Source organism: Phasianus colchicus, chromosome 7, assembly GCF_987193195.1.
Source record: "Phasianus colchicus chromosome 7, bPhaCol1.hap1.1, whole genome shotgun sequence".
Lineage (NCBI taxonomy): Eukaryota > Metazoa > Chordata > Aves > Galliformes > Phasianidae > Phasianus > Phasianus colchicus.
This window is the reverse complement of record NC_143442.1, coordinates 23,707,463-23,714,432: the sequence shown is the minus strand read 5'-3', so window position 1 is coordinate 23,714,432 and position 6,970 is coordinate 23,707,463.

The following is a 6,970-nucleotide window of genomic DNA, read 5'->3' as shown; positions in this document are numbered from 1 at the left end:
GACACATGTACGAATTCACTGCATAAAGTTGCTCCCGCATTCATGTAGTATCTCACTATTCTTTGATAATTTCCTGCCCTAACAGCTCCAAAAGACGCCACATTCCTCCAGTGTACATCCACTGAAATGTCTGCCTGGTAGCAGTATTACACAACGAGTCCTCAGTGGCCTATTACTTATTCTAGAAAAATGTGGTCCTTGGTAACATCTCCAATCAACGGGCTTATTTAGCCACTTGGTAGCTGTGCTCCTTGATTCAGGAATCCAAAGCTCATTAGTGAGTACTGAGTGTTAAGTATATACATTGCTAGGATAAAGAGATTGATTCGGGGCACAGACTGGCTATCATTTCCAGCACGTAGGAAGGGGAGGAGAGGAGCGCACACACACACAGCTGGTGTACTTTTGCTCCTCTACTGCCAATTTGATTTTTCAAGCAATTAAAAAAAAAAAAAAGCAAAATAGAGAAATTCTTAACCTAAATAAATGTCTGGGAGCTTGGTGAATTCAGCAGCTCTTAAGATAAAATGCCCACAGCAGCCTGCCCATTCCCCTGCCTCCTCAGGTACCAGCAGTATTTCTCACTGCCTTACATTAACTACTTTTATTATCAGAACTTCTATCCACATGAGTAATTGTGTGAGTCACATCAGCAAAAGACTTGGTGGAGTTTTATGAGGAAGCTGCAGTTACCTTTTTTTTTTTTTAAGTCACGGTTTAATTTACAGAATGAGGATTTTTAGCTGTGATGACAATTTCGAGACCAGCGCAGTAGTGGGAGAAAGAAACAGGGAGGTGATAAGGATTTCCAGTTCTTGAGGGTAATTGAGAAAATGTGATTGCTCGGCTCAGTTTACCACACCAGAACGGTACAGCTGTAAAATACATAAAGGCTAATGCAGGATATAGGTTTGCAGTATTTTTACCTTTACTGTGCAGAAGTCACCATCAAACTTCCTTAAGCACAAAAGAGGTTCGCTATAAACTATGGCATATACAGCAATAAGCCCTAGCTAGCTATTGCTGCTATGCAGCTATTGGGATATCAAACCAGAGGCCTGATCCAGCAACCACTATATATCATTTCCTTTTTCTTTGCATTGTTGCTTTACTGGATTTGCAGAGACTTCTAGGCACTTAGCCAGGTAGGTGCTTAGTGGGGTATTCAAAATTCAAACACCTAAACAATTTCAAAAACTTGATGTGTAAAAGTCACAGTTATATGCTAGGCTGACATATGAATAGTCAGTGCCACTCAGTGCAATCACACAGCATAAATAGCAGTCACAGTCATACAAAGGTTTGCAGGCACAGGCCCACGCCTGAGGTTAATTTAGAGCAGACTGATAGCAAGCAGTGAGTCTGCTCCTTCCTTTTACAAGAATACCACAAAATCAAGGTGCAGACTCCCACAAATTTAATATGAATTCTGCATGGTGGAAATGCTAAGTGCTCCAAACACTTTCTGTTAGCAAATACCCTGCTCACCATTGGTTCAGCTGCTTTTTCACAATACACAATGGTGTATTCTTGCAGGCATCCCTGTCAGCTCCCATTAACTCACATGCTTCATTCTTCTCTCAAGGCACCTTTCTTCCATTCAAACTCCTGGAAGAGCTTGTAAAAGCAGGACAACCACATCAGAGCCAGGACGTGGTCAGAAGCTAATCTGCCACACAGCAGGCAACAAACAACCTTTCTCCCCAAGCAAAGCAGACAGCCTGCCTGAAGGAAGGGCTTTTTGGCCTAGAAACTCTATTTGTGGGGCTTAGAGCTATGTGTGGACATTCACAAGTGGTGCAACAAGAGAACTGCTCCCTGGCACAGGAGCAATCCATTTACAGCCATCTACTGCCCATGGTGTCCTGAAACCCATTTTTGTAATAGGCTAACTTACAAGCACTCGAGGATGAGTAAGAGTCAGCTTGTGACACACTGGATGCTGAAGGTTGCCGAGCAGGGACTGAAGTTGCTGCACTTCTGTTATTTAAATATTCCAGAGTTCCTGCATCTTCCAGGGTTCAGCTGTAAGGCAAACGCGTGGAACAAGAGCACCAGTGTGTAGCACAAAAGGTACAGCAGCCTTAACTAAAGCAAAGGAATAAACACGATATATTTAATCAATAACTTGTAGTTAACAAGTCCTGCGTCAGCAAGTCAGTTGCTTTTCAGTCCAAGAAACTACAAATGCATCGTCATGTTAGTGCTGACATCAGGGCACAAATGTTCGTTCCAAAAAGAAAAATAATTGACCTGATAGCACTGAATTCCAATAGAGAATCCAAGAGTGATAAAATTCAGATTTTTCCACGCTGTTTTTTTTAGGCTTTATCAATGAAGATGTAAGGATGTTGATAAGTTGTCTTACCTAGATCTGAGTTTATTCTGTATCAAGATCTCAGCCAAAATAAAACAATACTATGAGGTGCTGATTTCCACAGTCTGACAATATGAACTTTGCTTTTTCAGTCATTCTTATTTGCTTCCCCTCACTCACCTCAAAAAATAAGTGCCCAAATATGTTGTTTCCTCGATTCATGGCCCAGAGATATTGGGACAGAGCCTGAGAAGCTAACAGCACCCTCTCTTTATGTGCAACTATTCCTCCCCACCCAGCCACCCTTCCCCAAGACTATTGAACACAAATAGTTTGTAGGAATCATTTAGTCTACTGCTGAAGCACAGACCCTGAGCCAGCAGATACATAGCACTGTAGAGCATCAGTTCGATCCGCTAAATTAAAGAACTGAATCCAGCCAACAGCTATGCCCAGCAAGCTCTGGCTTTTCAGAGAGGCCACCCAGAGCCTTTTGCCGTAAATGTCTGAAAGGGAAGATGATCATTTTACCCTTGCTGCAGTGTCTGAGTCATTACTGAGTTGGAAGTGACTTAAAAAAAAAAAAAAAAGCCTTTTTTGGTGAGATGAGAAAGTTGGCAGCCAAGCAGGCAAAGCACCGGCTCTGTCTCACTGCCAGGCTTGTGACAGAGCTGACCTGCCTGGCTGTTAGCAGGGAGGTGGGAGCACAGCATGCCAGTGCCCACAAGCAGCTCAACAATATGGAGATGGAAGAAGAAAAGCTTCAAGGGGCAGCCCCAGCACTGATACTCAATAAACAGCGCAGACATGTCTTGCCTAATGGCGTCACGGGAACATCCGCTGCTTACCTGCAGTGATGTTTCACTGTCACTGCTGCAGACAAGGCACTCACCAGGGACACACTGCGTCTGGCTCCTCTGCATTCAGTTCTACTACATCTCTTCGTCTTTGGCTAAGACCTCTGTCACCCTATCATTGCTATCACTGAGCTGAGAGTCATCTATGTAGATCATGCTCTGAATTACACTGGATTTAACCTGGAATTTGTCCTTGTGGCTTCTTACTGGCCTAGCACTGATCTAATTGAATTACTTTTCCTATTAAAGAGATGATCAAATGCTTGGGCCAGTGATGAGTTGCCAGTGCAAATACAGAACTTTGACCAATACTTCTCACCTCTTGGAAAGACTTTTCTTTAACAGGAGCATTAACACAGAGCAATTGCATATACTTCATTTATCTTGGGATCAGGCTCCTCTGTAAAAGAAGGAATGACCTGAAAAATACTGGAAAAGATTCTTTACGTTCCACCCTCCTCCAAATCTTTTTGTGGGAAACTCAACTGTGTTTTGAATGCTAAAATTCACACACATTTAAAAATACTTATCTTCAAGGAATGTTGCCATGGAAACCCTTATCTTCTCTCCTTCCCCACCCTCCATATGTGAGAAACATTTTCATCTTTTTTTTCCCCCGTGTGTGGCAGTTCCTCTTCTCCGTCTGCTACCACCAAAAACCTGGCACTGAATCTTAAGAGATGTCAAACAGGCCTTTTGTTTAGTTGATGACTGTTTGCTAAAAAACAGTCCTGAGCTCAACTAGAGAGAGATGCCAAAGTGGGTGCACATTCTCATGCTACAGAAAAAGGTGGCAGTAATATTTTCCAGCAATTTCTGCTTTGGACAAGAGGAAAGTAGCAACGAGCTGCCATGGTAACTACAGCAGTTCCGCTTCCTGGTGGCATGACCCACTGGTGATGAACATCTCTGTTCTCTTTACAAATCTTTTTTCTCCTTTCCTCTCACTCTTGATAAAATTGGTATGGAAATGGGTGAAGTCCTGTATGCTCTAAGTACTTTCATGAAAGTACTGCTCTATCCACTTCCATTTGCCCTACAAAGGGATTCAAGCACATGAAGTAAGCCAGTAATCTGCAGACTTCACTCTGCTGACCAGGACACATCCATATCCAAGGGTGCCTGGCAGGAGGCCCTTCCCGTAGCAAGAGTAGAAATTTTGGGAAGTTCAGCCATGGCCCTACTGAAACAGGAGACCTCTTTTTTTCAGTGAGAATGTGCACAGCACCTGAGATAGTAGGATGGCAACACTAAGTAACTGTGTACTGTAACAAGTAGTACCAAAATGTTGATGAATGAACTATGCAGTGAGATAAATATGCAGTTTCCCCATTTTTGCATTGCCAGCATCTCCTGGTTCATGTAATTAGCTAATGGGGGAGCTGGCAAAAGAGCAGCCTCAAGGTAGTTTAAATCGGCAAACGTCCACTCTGTCCACCAAGAACACTTACATTTGCAGCAAACAGGACAGAAGTTGCAAAGACCACTCTTTCCATTTAATGGCAGAAAATAAAACGTACAGCCCTCAGCCCTACACTGCATGCCACTGCCATTATCAGCAAGTCCTTAAACTGCTGGGAAAAGGACTGCTCTACACGCAGTCCAGGTTAATTAAAACCTAGATGTAACGCCACTCATGGTTATTTTGGAGACAGTGGGAAGCTAGCTCAACAAGCTGTCTACTCCACAAAGTTATGTTAACTGTTTAACCAGTTGCCACCAAGATGAGGCTAACAAACCTTTGTTAGCCACAATGAGAGTCAATTTGCAATGGCCTGACAGCTCTCAGCACCCGTGCTGGCTGCCTACTTCTGATAGCAGCAGGTTGCACAGGCACTGAGATATATTTAGCCTCTTGCCTTCCATTAATTTGCAGCCTTCTGTTAAAGCTTATTCTGCAGTAATAGTCCAAGGAATGAAATAACAGCTTTGCTGTATGCTCTTCAAAACCACCCAGAAGAAGTTGTGACGTAGCTTTCTGGTGTAGGGATATGAAGTATTAAAAGCAAAAGTCCCCTGTATATATGTATACACATTATAAATTTCTGTTGAGATTTCAAACCCTGATTCCTGACAAATGCAGCTAATTTGATCCAAAGGCTTGGAAGTTACTTCTTGTAGGAGGAGGAGAAAGGGAGAAAATGGTCAGACGTAAGTGGGGTGAAAGGCAAATCTGACTACACCTTCCTTAGAAAAGGAGGCCAAAAAAGTACCACTTGACATGAGACAAGGGGTGAGGGGAGAAACGGAACAAAACCGATATTTCAAGCTTCCAGCTGGAACATACTAAAACCCCATAAGAAAGATCTGATCCATGAACGTTCCCATAGCAAGAAGGGTCTTTGTTGTGCAATAGAAGGAGCTACAGTTTGGCTGATCAGCAGTGCATTTTATCTTGATAGTTAGGCTGTTGGAAACAATTGTCACAAAGAGTGGAACGGAAACTTACAGACTGCAGCAAACAATATGGCCATGTCCTTGGTGTCACTCTGAGCAATGAATAAGGAACGTCTGATAGATGCTCACTTCTCTCCTTCCTCCCAAAGCTCAAAACGTAACCTGAAATGATGAGTCAGGGCCTTTTCTTGACTGCAGCAGTTTTGAGCAAACACAAACTGATCATCGGCCTTGTCCACCATTTTGGGCCATGTTCTTCTCTCCTGTCAGCCACAGACTCCTGTAGCATGTTTGGTAACATGGCCCAGACTGAGTACTGTCTTTTAGGATGCAATAACTGTACAGACTGAAAATTCGTAACAAATTATATGGAATTATTCTCTTTTATTCCTGCAACTGCTGCAAGGCACTCGGCCATATAGCTCCAGAAAGGCAGAGAAATACTGTTAAGAGAAGTGTGAACAATCACTCCTGGGAAGCTTTTCTGGTGTCTGAAAGCTTCATTCCTACCAGATGGCTCTACAAAAGTAGATCTTAGCCACTCAATTATGTGACCAAGTCAGCTATTTCTAGTCTGGTTCTTAGCAAGGCAGTGCTATTCTACCATTATTTTCCTCTCCATTTTGCTTCCTCTGTACACTAGGGATGCTTTAAAGTAAAATCCTTTATCACGCAGATTTCTCCACAAGGCTTAAAAAACATCTGCAACCTTCAAGAAAAGTAGGCATTTTTGCATAAGCAGTGAAGCAAAGGCTAACATGAATTGCCATCTGGGGACATGACCAACCTTCAGTTAAATGGAGGTCAGATTAGCAGGAACTTTCTTGCAGTTCATTATAAAAATCAATGCAAGACAGGCAGCAAGATGAACTGCACAACCCTCCTTTTTCTGCTCAACAGACAAAAACCAGCAGAACAGCATCTCTGTCCTACTGTTCCCTCAACACACGCTGCACCGCGGGGGGAGAATCTGAATCTCCATGGCTCCACCAAAAGCAGAGCTGACATATTAAACCCAAAAGCAGAATTTTCTTTGTCTGGCGCCCACAGAGGCTGGCACCAAATGTTAACCCTTCAAGAGCAGACAGAACTGCATTCAGAAAAGCACTTGGCAGGAATCCAACAGCCAAAACATTTTTTGTAAGAGCAGCTGATTTCCTGACCTGGAAGAGCCAGAGAAAGAAACAGTGTCTGCAGTTGGGAATTGCAAATTCCCAGATAAATAAAACATACCTGTCCCTATGTGAAGTGTCTCTGGTTTGCTTAGGCAATAGAAAGCAGCTCTAATGGATGCTACATATCCCTGAACCTCCCTGTGGGGTGCATCAGTAGCTGTGTGCAAAACAGCTCAGGCATACACAGCTGCAGGCTGAGTAACAATTCACCTACACAACACAGC